The sequence below is a fragment of the Equus asinus genome, chromosome 8 (genome assembly GCF_041296235.1).
Source record: "Equus asinus isolate D_3611 breed Donkey chromosome 8, EquAss-T2T_v2, whole genome shotgun sequence".
NCBI classification, from domain to species: Eukaryota; Metazoa; Chordata; class Mammalia; order Perissodactyla; family Equidae; genus Equus; species Equus asinus.
Genome location: NC_091797.1, coordinates 75,691,305 through 75,715,416, shown reverse-complemented (window position 1 = coordinate 75,715,416; position 24,112 = coordinate 75,691,305). Strand labels below are relative to the sequence as shown.

General features: G+C 54.8%; 1 protein-coding gene across 12 annotated transcripts in view; it reads right to left on the bottom strand.

Moving 5' to 3' along the window:
• PITPNM2 (phosphatidylinositol transfer protein membrane associated 2) overlaps positions 1 to 24,112 on the bottom strand; it is a 145,085-nt gene that overhangs the window by 93,015 nt on the left and 27,958 nt on the right. For 10 of the 12 annotated variants that reach the window (XR_011505310.1, XM_044775972.2, XM_044775981.2 and 7 more), the window contains exon 2: positions 18,896 to 19,001. The exons of 1 other annotated variant lie outside the window; for it this stretch is intronic. The gene's annotated coding sequence lies outside the window, so the exon portion shown is untranslated. Of the gene's footprint in view, positions 1 to 7,779; positions 7,866 to 18,895; positions 19,002 to 24,112 lie in introns of all 12 variants that reach the window. One more of the 12 variants, XM_044775975.2, reaches the window with a different exon arrangement.

Below are 24,112 nucleotides of genomic sequence, written 5' to 3'. Positions count from 1 at the left end.
TTACGGACAGGTCAGCACGCTGTCCTGCCTGTCCAGCTCACAATGACCACTATCTTGGCTCCTCAGGCCGCTGCAAGGAGTCAAAAGCCAGGCTGGCACGGCCCAGCCAAGTTACCTAATCTCTCCACATTTCCTCACTCATAAAATACGGTTAACAACAGCACTGACTTCACGGGAGTGTCGCAAAGATGAAAGGAGAGAACCTAAGAGAAGCATCCAGCACAGGCCCGGTGCAGAGCGGACACTCGGTAAACATCGGCAGCTGTCCAAACGTTTCATGAAACCGGTGTGTCAGCGGGCGAGGCGCTGGCCGGCTGGCCCTGCCTCCTTGCAGGGAGGACACGCTGGCAGCTATGAAGGGAGGAGGTGGCCGTGGATGTCCAGGAAAGGTGGGCTTGGAGAAGCAGCATGGCCACTCACACGGGCACGCCCTCGATGGCAGGGCCAGGCCACCAGCCACCAGTGGCCTTGCAGAAACAGCAAGGAGTGTCTCCCCTCTCGTTCCTGCCACCTCGCCCTCTCTGAGGTGCCTGACTCACAGCAGGATTGCTGTTCTGCAGCCGCTTCATCAGGAGGCCGACTTCGAGAGGCACCCAAGTGACGTGTGACCATGCGATTTACAGCTGCTCAGAGGCAGGAGGACACAGGTGATAAACGCAGCAGTCCCTCCAGCTTCAAGAGCCACCTTCCATCTTGCGGTAAAACAACAGAGGCTTATCAATTTTCCCCACTTCATTCTCACCACCACAGACAGGGGAAAATGTTATTAAGTCCATAAATCTCACTTCTCCACGTAAGGTTGACGGCTACTCCTCCCCTGCACAGGCCTCGACAGGGTGGTTGGGGGCAGAGGAGCAGAAGCCATACAGCCCGAGGCCCAGATGCAAGCAGTGCCCCCTGCAAAACAAGCACAGGGGTCCACTTCGCTGATAGATTTTAAAAGGCAGTGACGTGACAATCCCCAGGCAGGCTACACCGATTCAGACACTTTCCTGTCCTCACCTAGAGCCTCCAGGAGCGTGGGTGTCAAACCCAGAGAGGTGCATCCCCACACTGTCCTGGAGACCCCATCTCCACCAGCCTGAAGTTTCTGCGGAGATCGGCCCTCCTTTCTGGGCCACCCCCTCACGGAGGGAAGACGGCGGCCATGGAGGGTTAGAGCTGCCCGATCTACTCACAAGCTGAGACCTCTGGGAACCGCTGTGTCCTGTCTCACACCCACTATGCGGGGCTGATGCGGGGCGAAATTAAATAAAGTGCATGGAGCCTCCAGCAGGCGCCTGCCTCCAGGGAGTCGAGGCAGGAGCCGCTTCTCCCTGCCTCCTCATCCTCTCGCTTAGTTCTGGAACCCGAGGGGTCCCTGCAGTAAGGTGGCTCAGCAGAGAAATCCCCCAACCACGGTTCTGCACTTACACTTTGGGGTGGGTGACACCGGCCCCATCTGGATGCTGCAGAATCTTTCCTGCGACCCCTGGCTGCGGCCCCCGACCTAAGAACCAACCGCGGCTCAGGTGTGGCCTGTGGAGAGCTGAGAGGCACGTTGCCTCTCAGTGACAGACTCTGTTCTCCAGAAGGCACTGCCCCACAGCAGCCTTAAACAGGATTACTAGTCACTCTGTTTGAAAAGACTGAGACAATTAGAACAAGATTAAACAAAGGCTTAATTGCCGGGCCCTAATCCCTGAGTCGTGATCAGTCAGGCAGGCTCCAGTCTGAGTTCATTCTGGATTTGCCTGCAAGGCTCCTTGAGGCCTTAGATGTCACCTCAAAGCAGGGCCTCGGGACACACACTCTCCACCGCGCCAGCTGTTGGACTCGGGCCTCCTTCAGAGAGACCTCAGCCATCGTTGATGCTTGGCACTCTCATCTGCCAGCTCAGTATCTCCCCAGCTCATGGAAAGAGAAAAGAAAAATTGCCAGGACCCCTGAAACAGACCTTCCCCTTTCTGGGCTCTTCAACTCTTCCTTCCCCCTCTCGCTTGGCTGCTCAGAGAAAGGACATCCTTGCTCCACCCCGGGAGCCTCTCTTGGAAGCTACTGTTGACGCTGTTTTCATTCTCTATGGAATTGTCCCCTGATCCCGTCACCACCTCAGAAACTGTAAAATCATTCGTTTTTTTTTTTTTTTTTTTTGAGGAAGATTAGCCCTGAGCTAACTCTTGCCAATCCTCCTCTTTTTGCTGAGCAAGACTGGCCCTGAGCTAACATCCGTGCCCATCTTCCTCTACTTTATACATGGGACGCCTACCACAGCATGGCTTGCCAAGCGGTGCCGTGTCCGCACCCGGGATTTGAACAGGCGAACCCTGAGCCACCAAAGCGAACGTGAGAACTTAACCGCTGCGCCACCAGACCGGCCCCCATAAAATCACTCTTTAAAAACACACTCGCCATCAACCAATGAACGGGGAAAAAAACATAGCCTATCCATACAACGACATATGATTCAGCCATACAAAGGAACGGAGTTCTGATCCACGCTACAACATGAATGAACTTGAAAATGTCACGCTAAGTGAAAGAAGCTGACACAAAAGGCCACATACTGCATGGCTCCATTTATACAACAAACCCCAAACAGGCAGATCCAGAGAGTCAGGAAACAGACAGTGGTGGCCAGGGGCAGGGGGTTCAGCGAGCAATGCGGGGTGATGTCTGGGGTTCCTTTTTGGAGTGACGAAAACATTCTAAAACTGACTGTGGTGGTGATTGCCCAACTCTATGAATATAGTAAAAGCTATTGAACTGTACATTTTAAATGAGTGAATTATATCTCAAAAAAGCTTTGTAAAAAAAATGCAAAATAAAAAAAAACTCAAACAACCATTTGTAAACAACTAAGGCCGCTGAGGAAGGTCCTGCAGCGGAGTCTCCCTCTGCTGCCCCGTCCCGCCTCCCTTCCCCTCCCAGACGCTGGCACAGCTGATCCCCGGAGCCCCAACTCAGCCCCCTCCTGAACCAGAGCTATGCAGCCAGAGGACCCAGAAGACAGGTGACAGCCCGGGCAGAAACTGCTGCTCCACATCTTTCAACCCTCCAACCCTGAGGCGGAAACCTCCAGCTGGTTTGCGGAAAAACAGGAACCACAAATGGCAGTGCCATTGCATCTCTGCTGAAACAACAGCAGCGAGGAACAAACAAACAACAATAACACTGGGGCAGAGAGGGGCCAACAGTGTTTATTATTCCTGGGCAGGTCCCAGCTGCATCCTAGCCAACCCTGCCCCCTGCAGCACCGGGCAGCAGAGACTCCCATGGGCTCAGCGACGGGGGTCAGAGAAGACCAGGGTCAGCGGTGAGGGACCTGGAATTTGCGGGGCAGAGCTGGGCCCCAAGAGCACCCTCTGGGCAGAGGCATCCCTGTCGTCTCAGGGACGAAGCCCAGGACACAAGCAAGAGACCACTGTGGTGGGCCAGGGTCTGAGGCTGCAGCTGGCACAGTGCAGACTACATGAAAGGCCTGATCAGGGGCCAAGTGGACAGCAAAGCATTGTCATACAGGCCAGATTTCACCAGGCCACATGGGGCAGTTGCTTCTGCCCACATTATGGATCACAAGCTTTCTACTGAGCCAGGTGGTTATTTCAGAAGTACTTGTCTTATTTGAGCCTCACCAACCCAGGGCTGACCATACATTTCAAAGGGGCAATCCTGACTGAGGTGACCAGTCAGGGGAATGGAGCTGACGGGGCACATGGGGGCCAGGAGCACAGAGAAGCTGGTCTGCCTCCTCTGAGAACTCAGAGGCAGCTTCCCAGGGACAGTGACACTGGCTGACCCCAGAAAAGCCCCCGTGCCCTCATGAGGCTCGCTTCAACCCCGAGCTTGTTCTCTGTTGCATCTGGCTCACAGGCAACGGCACTGAGGCCTCTGCTATCTGCTCTGCGCCTGGAAAGCTAGCAGAGCCCTCTGGGGACGTTATATCCAAGCCACTACCTCCAACTCCAGCCATAAAACAACGAATTTGGGAAACTGGTAATTGGAGCTCTCCCCTCCCCCACAGGACCATAAATCACTGGCTGCCCTCTGCACAGACACATCAAAGGCTGGATGCTTGCTCTCCAAAACCACACTCAGTTGGTGGTGTGGGATCATCCGGCTAGCTTCCAAAGGCCCTTCCAGACAGGGTGGAGGGAGTGGGGGTGGGGTGACAGGACAGCCAGTTTGCAGGAGAGGTGGCCACACATTCATCCAAACCTGGGGAGCACCCAGAGTGGCAGGCGCCGTCTCCTTCCACTCCAGAGAGGCGGAGGTGCCTTTCGTAAGCCTGGGCTAGGGGCCTGTGGACCACAGGAAAGACATGATGAAGAAATGGAAGGATCCTAAAAATCTCCCCAAACCTCCTGGTGCCAACACAACACCAGCCATTAGACACCCGGTAAATGCTGTCCTGGACTGCGTGCTCAAGGGTTTGGGCTGACAAAGACACTGGGGCCCAGGGTGGCTTGTTCAAGGTCACCGGGCTAGAATCTGACCTCTGACCAGAGACCCCTCCATCACCTTCAGTGCCTGCAGCAGCACCCCCCCCACCCCCCCACCCCCCCCCCGCAGGGCAGGAGAGAGGCACCACTGCTCTTAAAGAACAACGGAAGTCACAGTCTGTGACCCTCACCCGTCACAGCCTTCCTCCTTCAGCGGGCAGCCGAGATGGGCAAGTAAGACAACTCGGGGAACCTGCCTGCTGCGCTTGCTTTATTTCCTCCTCACACCAAGCCCACGAGGCCGACACTTTAGCATTCCCATGTTGCAGAGTGTGACTGATGAGGCTCGGAGGGGTGACGGCACTCGTCTGAGGCCTCAGACCTGGTACCTGGCACACCTGGCAGAGCCCAAATCCATTGACTCTGAAGGCTCAGGATGTGAACCTGCCTTCCAGGTCACATGCCCACTGGGGCACAGACCACCTGTCCCTCTCCACTCAAGAGGCATGAGTGGAAGCAGTGGGTGAGGAACTAAGGCTAGCAAGGTGTGTCCACCAGTGGGGAAGGGACAAGGCAGGACAGAGAGGATACAGCGGGTCCCCTCTGGGTGCAGGGCCTCTGGGGGTCCCCACAGTCAGCTGTCCACCTGCCTGGGCAGGGAAGTAACTTCCTTGGGTGCCAGGACAGACCTCAAGGGGGCCGAGGGGAAGCCAGGCACAGCCCTGGGGTAAGACCAGGATCTGCCCCTGAGTCCCTTATGTGCCCCTGGACACGTGTCCCCTCACCCAGCCTCCACGGGGATCAGTTTCCCTATGATCTTGTCATATAAGAAGCAATATATATTTGGTCTTCATCTCCTGGTTCCTGGCACAGAGCTCCTAAAACCCTTGTAATTTCCTGAGCGATAAGAGCATCTTTTTGTATGCTAATGAGGTGACTAGAGGCTGAGCTCCCCAGATAACTTCAGGATGGGGGCTGGCGGCCAGAAATATGAGGTGAGGCGAGGCGAGGCACGATTAGAGGGTCAGAACTTTCAGCCTCACCCCCCCTGCCCAAACCTCCAGGAGGGGAGAGGGGCTGGAGATGGAGTTAATCACCAGCAAGCAGCCAATGATTTCATCATCTGTGCCTATGAAGTCTCCATAAAAACCCTCAACGATGGGCTTCGGAGAGTTTCCAAGTTGATGACTCCATCTGGGAGGGTGGCGCACCTCGACCCCACGGGGTCAGGAGCTCCCGTGCTCAGGACCCTTCCAGAGCCCTACGTATCCTTTGTATGTCTTCATCCGGCTGTTCATCTGCATCCTTTATCACATCCTTTATAATGAAGTAAAGGTTTCTGAGTTCTGTGAACCATTCTAGCAAATTATCGAACCTGAGGCTAGGGTTGGAGGAATGTGGGAGCCCCCGATTTGTAGCCAAATCAAACAGAAGTGTGGGTAACCCTGGACCCACTACTTGCAACTGGCATCTGAAGTGGGTGGGGGGCAGTCTTGTGGGACTGAGCTCTTCACCTGAGGGGTCTGCGCCAACTCCAGGAATTAGTGTCAGAATTGAATTGACTTTGGGACACCCAGTTGGTGTCCGCAGAGAACTGGAGAATTGCTTGGAGTGGAAACCTACACATTAGGTGTCAGAAGTGTTGAGTCAAGAAACAGTTTTCCTTTACTCTCCACCCAAGAAACGAAGGACTTGGACTTGAATGGCCTTTTAGAGGCTCCCAGCCCTGACCTTCTCGGTCTATGCAGGTGTAGGGACATCAGAGCAGCGGTGGACTTCTGACTCACACAGTTCTTACCAAATATCACACTTTCCCTGGAGGCAAGATCAAGGCCACACAATCTCTCCTTTCTTCTCTCTATTTATCAATATACACCCGCAGAATCATAAACACATGGAAATATTTACATGACCAGATTAACTTCTGGGTTCCATGGTTCACTTAAGCAAACATGTTTATCTTTCCGTCACACAACACTTTCTAAGTCACTTCTTTTTTGGGGTGCTGGAACTCACAGCACAGCATCAGCCCGGAAGTGAGGAGGGAAAAGGAGCAGGCTGGGGGTGGGGATGCTGAGAGCCACACACCAACATCCTTTCACAGCCAGCTGATTTGGGGTGCGAGCTTGGAGATGGAACCAGGCCACAGGCTAAGCCCTTTGGGAGTCAGCTATCTCACTCCAGACCTGGGCTATAGGCAGCGACCAAGCTTGCCGGACAGAGTCACTCCTCTGGTGACATGGGGAACTGAGCAAGTTGCAACGGCTGAGCGCTGCCATCTTTAGAAATCCTAGTTTTCAGGCATGTACCCACATGCGTAGATCCCAATTTTACAGGCTCAGCTGAAAACAAAAAAATCTTTCAGGTACTCAACAAAGCAAGACATCGTGATGCTGCCACCAGCCTGCCCCCGACTCCCCACCGCCTCCGACCTGTCATGCACATGAAGTCAGATGAAGCCTTTTCTAATACACACATCAGAGTGTGACATTCTCTGATTACAGCCCCTCTATGCTCCCCCTCGGCTTTCAAAACGACATCTACACTCCTTAACCAGAGCGCATGCCACCCCACCCCTCTGGCTCCTCAACTCAGCTTGTCCTCCCAGCACATCCCCCAACCAGACTTGCAGACGGGAACCCACAGTGCCTCCTCTTGCCTCTGTGCCTTTGCGCAGGCTGTTCACTCTGCCTGCAAGGCTCTCCTTTGCCTAATGCCAACCCCACCTCTCATGCTGGGTAAACTTGGCATTCTACGGGATCCAGCTCAAGTGTCAGGGCCTGAGAACTTCCTCCATGGGCTCTTCACCCCAAGAGTAGACACCCCCGACACCCCCATGCCCACGGGCACATCTCACAGGCACCACAACTGCCTACTGACTCTGTCCCCTCTGATGGCTGAACAGCCCCTGAGAGCGGAGCCAGGCCCAACTCACCTCTGGGCCCTCTGCTCCACGCCCACACTAGGGGCTGAAACGCGGATCTGCACATATACAGCCTGCTCCAGAAGCCAAGGTGGCCCTGGGCTTCCTTTAGTCCTCACAGCCCTAAAGCACTAGGAACAACCATGGGGCAGAGGACCAGGCCCCACCTCCGCGGACCAGCAGGGCACCCACGCCACAGCCGCCCACTCCCCATCTGCAGACAGCAAGCACGCCCGGGGCGGCGTTCATGTAGCAATATTAATACATGTCACTTCTCTGTGCACCAGGCCCCGCTTGCACGCTCCAGCTCACCGTCTTTGTTCAATGAGGCCGCAGATGGGGAACGGGCTCGCAAGAAGTCACTTCCCATGATTGGTGAGTGCACAGCAACAATATTGTATTCACAAGGAGTTCACAGCATTCTTGCCAGCTTACCGACTGCTATCCTCTTCCATGGAAAGTGTCTCTTGGGCACGTGTCCTGCTCCTCGCTCAATGCCAGCCCCAGGTATCGGCTCCTGCCTAGGAGGAGGCAGCCAGAAATGAGGGGTGGGACCTGGGGGAGGGACATCGAAGGATGGCAGGAAGGAAGGTGGAGGAAGGCAGGCGTGAGGAGGGTCAAGGGCCACAGAGCCTCTGGATGCCCCGCCCTGCGACTCCAGCCTGAACAAGGGTCACTAAGGGCCGGCCTCAGCTGAGCAGTGAGGACTGGAGACCAGAAGACAATGAAGCTCTGCTCTGTCAGAAGGGTGCATCCAGGCAGGGAGGACGCAGAAAAAGGAGACAGACACGTGGCTCGAGAAAGACTCAAAGCCACCCCACAGACCCGCTGGCCCCAGGCCCCAGAACCACCTCAACCCAGTCCTTGTCTGCTGGCTGCTCTGCAACAGCGCCCAGGCCTGGGGAAGCTGGGACCAAGGATGCTGGCCCAGCCCCACCGCTCTTAGCACAACATACTGTCCCTTCACGTAGCTGCCCCAGGACCCCCACTGGGTCCACCTGCCGTTCTCTGTAAGCTACTAACAGCACTAAGAGAGAACTACTCCCACAGCCCGTCCTCCGTGCAAGGTCCCCACAGGCCAGCATCCTGCTTCCCTCCTCTTCGCAGACTCTCCCTCTCCCCGCAGCCTCTACTGCCCAGCCCTGGGCACGAGTGGGCTTTGGGAGGGAGTTCGCGAGGAAATCTGTCTCTCCGCACACGGCTCAGCGCAGTGTGGCTGGGGAGGTGTTCTAGCAGACTTATTTATAGCCAAGCAGCCCGTCCACACACTCTCCAGCGCTGCCTGCCTGCCTGCCACCGGGGCTTCTCAATCCGGGTCTATATTTATCCCCCCAAGCCGCTGGGATAATGGCGAGGCCAGAAATAGCCTTGAAGACATTCACGTGAAGATGAGGGGTGGGTCCCCAGCTCCTGGGCTGACCTTGCCCCCCACATCTGCCACCTGGCAGTGAGGATCGGGGATCAGCTGGATGGGGCCGGGAAGGCGGCTGAAGCCAGATGGGAACAACATAATCCCTCTTTCCTCGCTGGCCGCGGTCCTCTGTAGTGATGCGCAGACAAATCCAAAAGGATACATCATAGCCGCCGGGCTGCAGGGAGACCAAAGGTGACTCGGGCTCCTGATGGATGGCAGCATGCTAATCAGAGCAGACTGTCCAGCTCAAAGGGGAGACTCAGAGGCAGCAGGCACGAGAGCTTGCCGATTCCTGGGTACACGCTCACAAAAAGCAGGTCACCTGGGCCCCAGGGTTGCAGGGAGCCACCCTACTGGCTCGTCCCTTGCACCTGGCTGCAAGCACAAGGCTCACCTTGGAAGCGCGCACACTGTCTCCTGCTTCCCCAGCCTCTTCCCCACTCCTGAAAGGTCAGAGACGACCTGCTGGTCAGGGAAGAAGCAGCAGGGATCTTAGGGGAACCAGGGGCCCTGCTCCTGCTCCTCAGCTTCGGCATCCTGGAAAAACTCACCATCTGGGATGGTGGACAGACACAAATTAGAGCACATAGTACGTTAATAGAGGAAGGCACAGGGCGTGGCTGGAGCAGAGAGAGTGCAGCTGGAGCAGCTGGCTGCCTGATGGGGAAGATTTCACAGAAAAGGGGGCACTTCAGTTGGGCTTTGAAGGATGCACAGGAGTTTACCAGGACAGTAGGGAGAAAGGCAGAGGGAATAGCACGAGCCAACGCCTTTAGTACTCAGAGTGCATGGTATGTTAGGGGAATGGCAGGAAGTCCCAGGTGGCTGAAGTGCAGGATCAAGGATGGTGAGAGGGTGATCAGGCTGGGAAGGGAGCTGGACTTCCTGTCATTCCCCAAACATACCATGTACTCTGAGTACTAAAGGCATTGGCTCGTGCTGTTCCCTTTGTCTTTCCTCCTACTGTCCTGGTAAACTCCTGTGCATCCTTCAAAGCCCAACCGAAAGGCCTCTTTTTCTGTGAAATCTTCCCCATCAGACAGTCAGCTGTTGCCTTCTCTCTGCTCCAGCTGAACTCTGTGCCTCACTCTATTAACATACTATGTGCTCTAATATGTGTTTGATCCTAGATGGCGAGTTCCTTTTCCTCACTGTGTCCCACTGCCTAGTAGGCACAGTAAACATCTGCCAGATGAGAGTGAACTGATTCCCTCCTTCACGCCCACCTAGAGCCATCATTTTTGCCCACTACAAGAAATTTTTTTAAAGAATGGAACCCCACACCAGGACTCCCTTCAGCAGTCAGGGCCAGAGACAAGTCCGGTTGCTGTCTGAATCTCTCCCCATCTGGGCGGCATGCAGGCTGCCAGGCTCTCCTCGTCCAGGGAGAACACCCCATGCTGCCAGGTTGGGCAGCCGCGACCCTGCCAGGGCTCCGAGGCAGGACCACCCCTAGTGAGGGAGCAGGCTCGTCTTTGTGCAAGGGGGTGGCAAGGCCCCGGGGCTGTGGGCCACATCTGCAGTGTTGGACATCCGAAGAAGCTTTCCAATGGCTGGCTGCCTGTCTGCGGGACTCCTGGCAGGGACGCAGTCTCCTTCCCAGCAGCCGATCACAGAGCAGGAGCCGGGGTGCAGGGAGGGACGGGGCCACTGTCGTGGAGTTGGGTCTTGCCTCCCCAGTGCTGCAGCTTTTGAATTACCCGAACCGCTCCCGAATCCAGAGGCCTGGCTCCGGGTGCTCCCTGTGTCCCTGGGTTTAAGGTTTAATGCCTCATTCTCAGAGCTGGAGCCATTCCAGGGCCCATGCCCAACCTAGCAGAGCCCTATAGCTGTGAGGTGCCCTTGGGCAGCCCCTCCAGGTGAGGAAAGAGATTCTTAGGGTGCAAGACACCGACAGCCTCAGCGGCTTTTCCCAGGGATGAGCGGAAGAATCAAAAGCACTGAAAAAGGGGGTGCTCCAGAAAGCAAACGCTGCACCCTTTAAAACATCATGGGGAGAGCCCCTACTGTGTGCCCAGCACCTGTGGCCTACAGGGAAACACTCACAACCACTAACAGACACAGCCCTTACCAAGCGCTTCACAGATATTCACTCGCTTAATCCTCATGACAACACGCAGCAAGCACTAATATTGGTGCCATTTCAAAGATGAGGAAACTGAGACTCAGAGAGGTGAAGAGACCTGCCCAAGGCCCCCAGTCAGGATCTCAACCCAGGCAGCTTGGTTCTGGAGCCTGCATTAACCGCCACACTATACAATCTTCCACGCTGATCGTTATAAAACAATGTGCACTGAAAATGGGACAGCGGCTTTGGGAAAGTTGGCGGTTCCTCAAAATTTAAACATAGAGTTACCACATGACCCAGAAATTTCACTTCTAGGTACACACTCAAGAGAAATGAAACATAGGTCCACACAAAAACTCAAACACAAATGTTCACAGCACCATTATTCACAATAATCAAAAGGTGAAAAAAATGCAATGTCCATCGACTGACGAATGATAAATGAATGCGGGTCCATCCCTACGATGGATGTTAACTCAGCTATAAAAATGAACAAAATGCTGATTCAGGCTACTACAAAGATGCACCCTGAAAACGTTATGATGACTGAAAGAAGTCAGTCACTAAAGGCCACATATTGTATGATTCCATTTATATGAAATGTCCATAGAGACAGAAAGCAGATTGCTGGTTGCCAGAGGCTGGGGGAGGGAAGTGATAGCTAAGAGGTGTGGGGTTTCTTTTGGGAAGGATGAGAATGTTCTAAAATTGACTGTGGTACTGGTTGCACAAGTCTGTGACTATATGAAACACTATTAAATTGTACACTTTAAATGGAAGAATATGCTATGGGAATTACCTCTCCACCAAGCCGTTAGAAAAAAACAACAACTCTACAAAAGCAGAGGCGTGCCAGCCCCCTGTGCCGGGGACACACTGCAGGGGAGTCCCTTCTGCCCGAGGGAGGGGCAGACCGAGCAGACATGGTCACCACACTGTGGCATTCCCCCAGCTTTCCACTTCTGGCCTGTCCCCTGCTTCCTGTGTCAGACACAGGACTGAGGAGCTGGCACAGCACTGGCCATTCTTCTGTGTGGGAGAAGACTGGGGCCCAGGCCGCCTCACCTGGGGCAAGCACATCCTCAAACAGCTGCCTTCACACTGTGCTGCCACAGCTCCAAGGTCCCCAGCTCCAGAAGCTCTCCTGACTTCACAGATGGAAGGAACCATTTGCTCGTGTGCCCGGCACCCCACACAGATGTCATTCAGAGAGCCCTCTCAGCTGGGGGCACAGCTACCGTCCCCAGGCAGCTGCCAGCCCTGGGAGCCACAGCCAGCACCGACCAGTTGGTTGGTTTGTGTTAGGGAAGAACGTTTATTTATTGAGCTCCTCCTAAGCGCCAGACACCATGCGAGCTGCTCCAACTGGTCTTCTCATTTGCTCTCTTTCCGTTGGTCACTGGCTTTTCAAATCCAGGCCATCTTTGCGAGAGGCTTTAATGGTTCAAGAAAACACGCCCATGACCTCAGATGTCCCTTGCAGTGGGAGTAAAGCACATGTCACGGGGATGGGGCTGGTGCTGGGGCAATCCGTGATGTAGGAGCAGTCCCTCCTGCTGCAATGCCACCTCCCCACTGCCATCAAGTCTCATCCTCGCCGACGTGGCCGCTTCTTGGTCCCATTGAATGAACTTATTCATGGCAAAGTGCCAGAGAGTGCGTGTGACAAATTTCCCAAGAGTATTTATAACTTGAATGAGAACTAGAAAAAGGGCACTGCTTGACTAGAGGAAGGAGTGACTGAGGGAGGGACAGTGGAGGGACGGCTCTCCTTCCGAGACCCTCAAAGCACAGCTCTGGCTTCTTTCTACCTCCAGCGCACAGCACAGCTCAGGCACATAGAAGGTGCTTAACATGTTAGTAAGGTGATCATCTTCCCACCTGGGAACTCGCCTCCGAGAAAGCCCACTCCCCGGGGACAAGTCAACTACCTCCCTTTTCTCAGGGAGCCTGATGCCAGGAGCAGATGTGTGAATCTTGAAACCTGCCACCAATCTGTGGACACAATCTGGGCATAGCACCTGACCTCAGTAGTCCTAGAGAATGGGTCTACACCTGAGAGCCACACAGGAGTGCTAGGAAGTCCCCGGCAAGGCATGTCGGAGCGAGCAAGGGGGGCTGCAGCCCACAGTGGGGAAAGAGGGGACTGGGCGGCTTGTGCCCTGGAGCAAAGATATGGCCTCATGTCCCCCCACCTCCTCTAGCCTCAGAGGAAGACGCCAACTAAAGGAAGGGGCTGGCCGACACCCAGCCCGCCAGGCTGCAGGCCTGACTTCAGTGGTCCGTCCAGATCTCCCACCTCTGGGCACCACATTCTGTTTATCCCTGTCCCTGATCACCTGTGGTCACCTGGGTGCTAACCAGGGCAAAGGGCTCTGAGAACGGTTTCAGGAGACAGCCCGTGACTCACTCAATGGAAGCAATTTCCAAGTTGTCATTCTCCAACTGGACATTTATTGTGATGGAGACAGATCAAGTTAAAAGGCTGAGAGAAAACTCACACTGGATTTTCCCTGCTTTGGCCTACAGATTCAACTTCTCCAAAGACAACGAAAGCAAAATCTCTTCACCTTCCCAGGCAATGCTCGTGCCGAGGAGTCTAAAGACGATGCCCAGACCTTTCCACGCCGAGCTGGGAACTTCACAGGCCTCGTTCTATATCCCGCAGGCCACAAGTCACCTTAATGCCGGTAATTAGAGCAGCTTTGCACACTAAACACAAAGTTACCAGCCCATTCCACCTTCACAAAGGCGCACCCAGGAATGAAATGCAAGGGGGCCCCCAGTGAGTGGGAGCTAGTCAGGGTGCGGCTGGTGCTCACAGGTTAAGTGAAACCTGTTCTCGGTAACACAGCTGCCAGGCAGTGAGACCCGGGCCCTCCGACCCCACTTGGCTCCCTTATTACAAAAGATTAACTATGGGTTTCAACAGACCACCTTGGGGTACAGGGGCGTGTGTTCACAGGGGCACCTGGTGACTGCAGAAGCCGTGCAGTGCTCGTCCTTGGAGAGAGATCTGAGCACGGACAGCTCCCCCTACCTGCCTTAAAACTGGGCCTTATTACCCCCACCACAGGGGCATCCTTGTTCCCTTGTCTGCTTCCCCTGAACTGTGAGCTCCTTGAGAGCAAGAACATCTTGTCTCTGGCCTGGCACTTCAATAACATGTACGTTAAATGAAATAAGCACTGACTCTGATCTGCCCAAGAGCTCAGACACAGCCATCAAGACCCCTGCCCAACTGAGGTTAAAACACTGGCCCAGGGAGAACCAGAATTGGCAGCTTACAAAGCCGCAGGTTCCTGCCCAGCAGTGGAGTCTGCAGGGACCCCACGCTCAGCTGTAGTGTCCGGGGCCAGCCCTTCCTCCCTCAGGTCTGCAAACCTCTGCAGCTCTCCTCCCCAGAGCTGTCCATCAGTTCTGCTGCAAAAACACCGCACTTGGAGTCAGAAGCCCGAGTCTTGGCTCTGCCACTACCCAGCTTGCCATGTGACATGGGACAAGTAACTTCCCTTACTGGGCCTCAGTTTCCCTGCAGGTTAAGAGAAAAGGCTGGGCCAGATGATCTCTTGGGTCCCTCCAAGTTTGCAAGAGCCATCTTTTTAAAAGACCACACAACAGGGATCGCCTCAGCAATTCCTTTAGGCTCTACCTTTAAAACACAGCTGCTAGGGGACAAGGTGGCCAAGTGATTAAGGCTATGGACTGCTAAAACACACCCAGAGCCCAACTCCCTCACCACCTCCACTGCTGCCACCCTGGTCCAGCGCCCACCGCCTCTCACCATCGCAATGGTCTCCCCACTGGTCTCCTTGCTTCCTCCTTTCACCCTTCCAGTCTGTTCTCCACACAGGAGCCGGAAACCATCCTTCTAAAGCACCAGTCGAATCCCAGCCCTCCTCTGCTCAAACACTTCAGCACCTCCACATCTCACTCAGAGTCAAGGTCAAAGTCCCCACAAGACCTTCAGGGCTCTGCTGGAGGTGGGCTGGCATTGCTCCTCAGCCTCCTCCTCACTACTCTTCCCCTCACTCACTCACCCCAGTTTCTTCAACACCCCAGACAAGCTCCTGCCTCAGAGCCTTTGCACAGGTTGTCTCCTCCGCCTGGATGTCCTCCCTGAGGTAACTTCCTGGCTCTCACCCTTGCCTCCTTTAGGCCTTTGCTTAAATGTCCCCGTTTTGAGAGGCCTTCTCTTTCCCGTTTATTTAGCTTTGATTGCCATCCACGTATTTGTTTTTGTATGTCCACCCCCGCTAGAATATAAGCCTCAGGAGGGCCAGAACTTTAAATGTTTCAACACTCCTTCATATCCAGCTCCCTGAGTAGTGGGGACTCACTAAATATGTGCTGAGTGAATACATTTTCATCATTTGTAGGTTTCCCTCATGCTGCTAAAAGGAACAGTCTCGGGCCATACAACCCTCCAGCCTGAACAGCATCGTCTCAGGAGTCCCTCTGAGAATCCCAAGCTCTGGACACTGTCTCCAGGAATCAAAGTGATTGTTTTAGGCAGGTTCGTGGCTCAGGAAGTGTGTAGGGGAACAAAGCAAGGAAATGACCCAGAGATCACTGACTGGACCTGGTCCCAGGAGGTGTGAGGGTCAATTCATGAGCAAATGCTCCCAGGTGCCTCCTTGCCAGGCGAGAGGAAGTTACAAACACGGCCACCATCATGGGGAAAGCACAGGACAAAACCTCAAGCAGCAAGCTCTTCATCAGAACTAAGGGAAGTCAGAGACAAGGGAGGAGGGAGCAGAAGGCAGCCAGAGGGGGGCTGCCAGCGCTGCCCGCATGGCCTCGCAGGCTGGGCCAGCTTCTCCTGGGCCCTGCCAATCCTGGTGGGCGCCAGCCGGGTGCCTTGGAGCCCGGCTCTGTGAAAGCCACGCAGCCTGTGCGAACCCGACAAGGGACTGGGTGCGGGGCCAGAAATGAAGCCAGAGAAAGGCAGCTTCTGCCGCCTGGCTGAACACAAACCCGGACACTCTCGGGAAGATGTGAGTCCCCTAAGCCAACAGGGCAAACCCAGCAAGTGGGTACCTCAGGCTCTTGAGAAGAGGAAGAACAGAGAAACGATGGGCCAGAATTCAGCAGGGCGTTTGCACAGGGCAGGAGGGCGGCCCAAGAGCGTACAAAGAGCGGGGGAGGGTCTCTGATCTCCAGCGGAAACCCCTCTGCTGTCTTCCCTGTCAAGGCACCTCGTTAGGAAATAAAATGTCGATGGGAGAAGTCGGGGGGGGGGGGGGCAGGCATGAGGGGTATGTCAGGTCCCGCCCAGCCCTCTCCCGGGCGCTGTGGGGGACAGCAAAGGCACCGCTGAGCTCCCTGCGTGCCGTGGGCTCCCACCCCTCGCTGGCACGGCCCCGCAGGCTGCAGGTTCCAACATGCTGTTATCCAGACCTAAACCGCGTGGGAATGGCGGCCACTCTCCATCTGCGGTGCCTGGGAGGAAGGTTAAGCTTCCGCAGGTGGAGGAGAGAAGCCCCTAGGCCCGCCTTCGGCCTCCATCCAGGGGCCCCAGGGGAGGCAGGGAGGCCAGCACAGGCCAGCGGGGGTGGAAGTGTGTGTCAGTTGCCGCTGTGGTCTGAGGTCCTGTCCAAGTCATCAGCTCTCTTCCTCCCCAGGAGACAGTGACCTTGCTGAGGCCTCGGCGGAGACAATGGCAGGAAGCACCCCTCCCTATGAGAGCTGGGGAGTCAGGAAGGAAGTGACGGACTCTGAGCCTGGCTGCGGGAACCTCCCTGCTGAGCCCCCACCCCAAGGACACCGACGGTAACAGCAAATGCTAGACGCTCTGCTCACCGGCTCAGAGTGGCCAACATCCTCGACTCTGGGGAGGGCAGCCTGCGGGCAGATGCTCTCCCCGCTGGGACCCGTCTTTGAGGCAGACCCTTTCTGCGGGTGGCCCCCGCCTCGAGTCAAACAGACAGCTCCAGACCACGGCCAGGCTGGGCTGAGATGACAGCTCCAGCTGCCCCCTGCCCTGCACCCACCTTCGGGAAGGAAGGGCTCTGGTCCTTTGGAGCAAGGAGCTCCTCTAAAAATAAACCCTGCTCCTTAAGTCCTCTCCTCCCTCAGCCCGCTGCGCAGGGCACTAGGAGGTTCACATCCTCAGCCACCCCGCCCCCTGCCCCGGGAGGGCTGCCTCTCTCCTCCCCCAACTCCTGCCATCCAGGGCCCAGGGGTCTCCACGCCTCTCATGGCCACAAACTCCCAGGAGGAGCTCAGAGGCATGTGGGGGCGACCCTGAGCTTCCCCATTCGGGGCCGTTTTCCAGGTCTAGGGTAGAGATAAGCAGAGGGAACCTCAGCACGCTGGAACAGCATATGCAAAGTGCAGAGGTGTGAGTGTGGCGTGCATGCTGGGCCAACACCAGGGTATAACTCCGGGCGGGTGGGGGCTTTGATCTGTTTTGTTCACAGCTGCGTCCCAAGCACCTGGAATCGTACCTGGCCCATACCAAGTACTGAGTAAATACTCACTGGGTAAAGCAGTGAAGCTGAGGAATTTTAAGTGAGGACTGCAGATAAGGTGGGCTGCAAGTCACCATTCTAACCCCGTGGAACTCGGGGATGCTGTTGTCAGGAAGGAAAAGAACCCCCTGCCTGCAGCAAAGGGCACAGGAAATGAAGGTGTGTGGGAGCAGGGCCCCTCGGAGCAACGTGACCCCTGTCAGAGCTCAGGCCCTGGTGGAGACGCACTCACCAGGCCCTGCCCGCCAGCAGGACAGTGAGCAACCCCAGACAGGCTGAGAGTCAGGGCTGATTTCCATGCCAGCCCTCCCCACACCCACCCCGGCAGCAGAGACACCTTGGAGAGTGAATTAAAATGAAACAGAAAATACAACATAGCTCCCTCCCTTCCTAGCACTTGGAGGCCTTTTCATGGCACTGAAAAAGAATGAGCAATTAGAGAAGAAAGCAGCCCACGGTGCCAATGTGGAAATGCAGGAGCGAGGGGGACACTCAGCTGAGGCCGTGTCTGTCATGCCCTGTTCTTCTTGAGGAAAGACAAGACCCAGAGGAAGGAAGGGACTCACTTGGCACCAGGCCATGAGAAAGGGCTGAGCCTGGATCCCATCCCACGGGGAAGTCTGGCCATATTTGGGAAACCATGCCATGTGCTTTCGGGTCCAGACATGGGGGGCAGTCCCAGGCCCACCACTGACTAGCTGTGTGACCTTGAGCCAGATACTTGCCATCTCTGAGCCTCAGCTTCCTCATGTAAAATGGGATCCTAATGGCTCCCGTGCAGGTTACTGTGCACTTAGCAGAGCCAGTGCATCTAGAGCCCACAGCCCAGACAGACACAGAGAAACCAGGCAGACTGGTGCTCCCCCACTCTCGACCTCTTCACCCGCTAGGTTAGTTTCCCTCGATGGAAAATCTATCCTCCGTGCCCTCAAAGCTCAAACTAGCCAATCAGAACACAGGGAGAAGTGTTCAGCAGAGTTTAGGAAAGGAAGAGGCAGCATCACTGGACCTGCTCTACCACCAGAGGCCTTGGTGTGACAAAGAGGGGCCAAGACGAGGCCTGTGCCTGAGACGTAGGGACACGAAATGGAGCAAGATAACAAGAAGCCCAGGAGGATCCAGGGCTCTGCTCCTAACTCGGGCAGAAGGGGAGAAAGAGCTAAGCACCTGGTCCTGAGGCCACCACTGACCTCGCATGGGACCCCAGGCACGCCACAACCCGACCTCAGTTTCTCATCCAGGGAGATGGTTACGTGGAGACACACACACAGGTGTTTCTGTGGCGCCATTACAACCTGTGCGGAGGGCCAGGCTGAGCCAGGGGAGCCACAAGAGGAGAGGCAGCCCAGGGCGTTCCAGACAGAGCAGAGGTGCAAGGGCTGCCGAGGAGGCTTGGTGGGATCTGGAATCTAAAGCTGCCAGGGACGGCACATCAGTCCTTCCTACATAGTGAACCGCAGTCAACATGTGCAAGAAGGAGGATGGATTAACACCACCCAGCCAGCACTAAGCAGATAAAGTCAGATGTTCAAGGAAGAAGGAGGCAGCAACAGAGCCCCTGAACTCCAACCTCCAACGCCGGTGGGCGGTCCTTACCTGCAGATCGGCATGAGAAAGCTCCGTGGGTGTCCTGCCGCGGGAGGAGGGACGGCTCACTAGTCCACAGAAGGTTGTCGGGGACCAGAACACACGTGCCAGCATCCTGCAGGGAGAAGTCCAGCGGATGAGGAGGTGAGACACCTGGCCGCTCTGATCACTCAACGCCAACCTGACTGGGAAATCGACCAAGCCAGGCCTCATCCCAGGCAATGCCAGAGACTGGGAATCCAGATGTGCCTAGAGGACAGGACAGGGGACGCCTGGCTGAAGGAGTTGCCCTTTGACAAAGGGACTCAGTCCAGGATGCCTTCATGAGGCTGAGGCACCGACACTGCCCAGGGCTCCCTCTGCTTGGGAAGACTGCTCAGGAAGAGAACCCACATCCCCCGCACCGGAAGCTTCCTTATCTCAGAAGCCCAGCTCAGAGCTCTCAGCCTCAAACCTAAGGCTTTTCACCTATTGACCTTTAAGACTGCAGGAAGGACCTCAGGCTGCAGAGGGGAGGCAGGAGGAAGAGTGGGGGAAACAGCAGCCCATAGTTCTGGTCAGCAGCCTGATGTCCTGCCCAGGGCCCCAGTCAGCATCGTGGGGTGATGCAGATGACTCTCCCCTTCCCACCAGGTCCCTGCAGGTGGGCAGTGTGTGACTGGAGGCCCACCTCCACCAGATACCCAAAGACCAGATATGGGCACTCATGCCAAAATAAAATAGGTGGAGAAATGGGTTTCCAGGGAGTCTCAGGTGCAACCAGCCTACGAGACGACAGAAAATTCAGAGGCATCGCTACGGCCGCCACCCAACCAGGGACTCCCATGGGGCTGAGATGCCCCCAGGGCAAACATTTTGTGGCTCACACACATTCTTGTTTGTCTGACACACTTGTGAGCCCCTGTACCTGTGCCCAGGAAGCAGGCAACATTGGATTCCCAATTGTGGAGCAACCCTACTCCAAGCTGAGGCACTGGGGGCTCCGGGGACCCCTGCCTATGCCTGCAAGGGGCTAGCAGTCTCGACAGAGGCAAAATACGAGGGGTATTCCATGGTGGCTTGGGGCAACAAAAGTGAGAAACTGCCACATGAGGGCAGAGACAGTAAGCGCTCAGGGGAGGGAGAGATGCTAACCGGGGAGGTAAGGAGATAACTACGCGCACAGCAGTGGGAGGTGTGGCTGCGAGCCACGGAGACTGGCTTCTCACACGCCACCTGCCCCAGCGCAGTCCCACACACCCAGGGAAGCCACGGCCAATTCTGCAAACTCCTCTTCGGGACGGGCCTGTAGGGGATGGGGCTCCATCTCTGCTTCACACCTGCCCCTCCTCTCCACGCTGCACCCACACCCCAATACACATGCTCAACCCCCATCGGACAGACTGTCCCAGATCCCAGCACCCCACCGGGCATGCCGGCCCCTCCAGCTTCCCTCCCTGCCTTCCACGGAATTCCACACCAGCCCTGCCTCTGCACGGTTTTTCCGTTCTGTTTCTGAGCTTTCATTGCAACACATCCAACCCCTCTGTGAGGGCCATGTGAGTCCCCCCATTTCAGAGGCAAGGAAACTGCTGAGAGGGTGAGGGGTTTGCCATGGTAACACAGCAGCCTGTGGCGAGCCGGATCTTGCAGGCTGGCCCCCGGCTGCTCCGTGGCGAGCCCCTCCGTGGGAGAGAAGGTCAGCTATGACTCACACCCAGCAGAATGAGATCCACAGGGGCCGCCAGGGAACACGCACGCTCCTCAGGGAGGGGCACTGCGGGGAGGTGACTTTTCTGACAAAACAGCCCTTAAAGTCCAAAAAGTGAATGCCAGGTCAGCTTAAGGAGCGAGGCAACAACTTGGGAACAGGCCTCTAGGGGCAGGGGTGCAAAACACGGCAGGAGTGAAGTGGGAAGATGCTGCCAGACACCTCAAGTTTCCTCCTGTGACCCTCACACAAAGGCGCGACGCAGGCCAGCCCACTGCCCTAAGGGAAAGAGAGAATCCAACAGGACACGAGTCCTCGCTGAGGGCTGCTGCACCGTGTTCCGTGCACACCGGGCTGCGGTCCTGGGGGCAGGGGCCTGAGACTGAGCAATACAGGGCGTGCCGCTGTTCATCAGGACCAAAAGAAAACATTTTATCCCTTTACGTTTCTCTCCCCAGTTTTATTGAGATATCTCAGTATTTTATTGACAAATAAAATTATAATATATTAAAGTGTACAATGTGGTGGTTTGATACTTTGTGAAAGGATTCCCACCACGGAGTCAATTAACACATTCATCACCTCACATGTTTACCTTTTTTGGGGGGAGGGTGAGAACATTAAGTTCCACTCTTAGCGAATTTCAATTATACAGTACAGTGTCATCAACCATAGTCATCGTGTTAAACACTGGATCCTCTCCTTTCAGTTTTATTTATTTATTTATTTTAAAGATTGGCACCTGAGCTAACAACTGTTGCCAATCTTTTTTTTTTTCCTGCTTTTTTCTCCCCAACCACCTCCCCCAGTACATAGTTGCATATTTTTAGTTGTGGGTCCTTCTACTTGTGGCATGTGGGATGCTGCCTCAGCATGGCCTGATGAGCGGTGCCATGTCGGCGCCCAGGATCCAAACAAGCGAAACCCTGGGCCGCCGAAGCGGAACGCGTGAACTTAACCATTCCGCCATGGGGCCAGCCCCTAAGTTTTAAATCTACATCTTTAATATGCCTCTCAAATGACTTGGGAAATTGTGGGGAAAAGAAAAAAGAAAAAAAAAAGAAAAGAAAACCAACCTTTGGAGACATGAACAAAATTGCTTTCTTGAAAAACTTTTGGATCCCTGACTGTTTCAGTCAGTGGACATGAATTAGTAAGAGAATCTGTTTCTCTATATAATATCTATTAATAGAATATCAGTCTCTCCTCATCCCCACTAAATAAATGTCAAACAAACACTTAAAGAATACTGGTTTGACGGGGTGCCAAATTATAAGCTTGCCCAGACATCCGCATGTCTCGAGCTGGCCCTGGTTGAAAGTATGAGTTCCAAATGAGTGGGTAGTGTGGCTGAAGTTAAACACTGTGGTTTGCAGCCCCCGCTGACATGGAGACGTGAGGCAGGTGGCTAAAGAATGGATAGAGAAGGACAGACGCAAACGGTAGCGGCACCGAAGCAAACTGTCCAGGTTGCTGGCAACAGGCCGGCCTTTGATTCCATCTGAAAGAAGGCATGCTCCTCAGTTTTGTTTCATTGAGATAGAATCCACATGCCATAAAGCACACCCTTTTAAAGTGTGCAATTCAGTGGCATTTAGTACATTCACAAAGTTGTGCAACCACCACTGCTATCTGGTTCCAGAACATTTCCATTGTCCCCCAAAAGAAATCTCATACGCATTAGCAGTCGTTCTCCATACCCTCTCCCCCCAGTCACTGGTAAACACCGATGTCTCTATGGATTTGCCTATTCTGGGCATTGCATATAGATGGGAACGTACAATATGTGGCCTTTTGTGTCTGGCTTCTTTCACTTAGCATCATGTTTTCAAGGTTCATCCACATCGTCACATGGATTAACACTTCATTCCTTTACATGACTGAATAATGTTCCACTGTATGGATACACATTTTGTTTATCCATTCGTCTGTCGATGGATATTTGAGCTGTTTCCACTTTTTGGGATTGTGAATAGAGCTGCTATGAACATTAATGTACAAGTGTTTGTGTGGACGTATGTTTTTAATTCTTCTGGGTATATACCTAGGAGTTCCTAATTTTCTAATAAAATAAAATAATTTAAAACAAGTAATAGACCTGTATTTCTGCAAAGATAAAGAGGGTGCAGGGTGAGAGTGAGTTTCTCTCTTGCTCCTGTTCCTGGGCACCCAGTTCCTCTCCCCAGGGGGAAACACAAGTTTTGGGTTAACTCCCCTAGAGATAGCCTAAATACACACGCCCTGCTGCAATTTTTAAAAATGTTTTATTTTTCTCTCCCCAAAGCCCCAGCACATAGTTGTATATCCTAGTTGTGGTGACAGATTTGTTTGTTTTGGTTTTTTTGAGGAAGATTAGTCCTGAGCTAACATCTGCCACCAATCCTCCTCTTTCTTGCTGAGGAAGAGTGGCCCTCAGCTAACATCCATGCCCTTCTTCCTCTACTTTATATGTGGGATGCCTGCCACAGGATGGCTTGACAAGTGGTGCCATGTCTGCACCTGGGATGGGAAGCAGCGAACCCCAGGCTGCGGAAGCGGGAGCATGTTAAGCTAACCCCTGCGCCACTGGGCTGGCGCCCCCTGCTGCATTTTTAAAAACAGCTTGCAGCGAGGAAACTGGCAGCCAGGTGAGGCTGGAACTCACCTAGCAAGGCTCTGGAAAGAGCACAGGGCCCAGTTCGAGTCCCATCTGTGCGTCCTTCAGTGGCATGCCCCTGGGAAGCTGCTTAGGGGAGGAGAGGTGACATGACTGAGTGACTGACAGGAGAAGGTCGGAAGGTAGGCAGGTTTTGACATCTGGCTCTGGCCTCGAGCAACTTATCCTGCTTAATCTCTCTGGGACTCAGTTTCCTTTTCACAAAGGAGTGCCGACACCAATACCTGCTTCGCAGAACCATTGCGAAGAGCCCGTGCTTAGCCACGCCCCGCACACAGGGAGTGCTCAGAATTCGCTGCTGCCGTAATTACTACCACGGCTTCACCCCTCCGACCTGACCCTGTTTCTCCAACCGGAAGACGGAGGTGGGCACCTCCCACGCACAGCTACAGTGTGGAACACACAGGACTCCTGGGTAAGGGCCCGCGTGCCACCATTTCTGAGCAGCGGGTGCTCCAGGAGAGTCAGGATGGCTATGCTGCAACCCCGTATCCCACCTCCCACTCCAGGCTCCTCCCCAAGGAGATGCCAGCTCCCCCCAGCCCCCCCCGCAGCCCCAAGTTTTCCCAGCAGTGAGGGAACAGCTGAGGTCTCGGCACCCGCCCTCCCACAAGCAAAGAGGAAGAGTCTGCATCCTGGACCCCACACCTTGGTAGTCAGACTATCAGAGGCAGCAGGGAAACCCTCAGAGACCTTCAAAGTGGAGAGACCTCAAGTGAGAAAGGAAGCATTACGAGGCCCATTAGAATGATGTTAGGAGCGATTTTTCTGCAGTAAAGGCAAAGCAGAGCCTGGAGCACAGACCCAGGCCTGGGAGGGCAGAACAACAAAAAGAAACTGAACAACGCTTCCTTGGGTGTGCAAAAGTTCATGGAGGAAA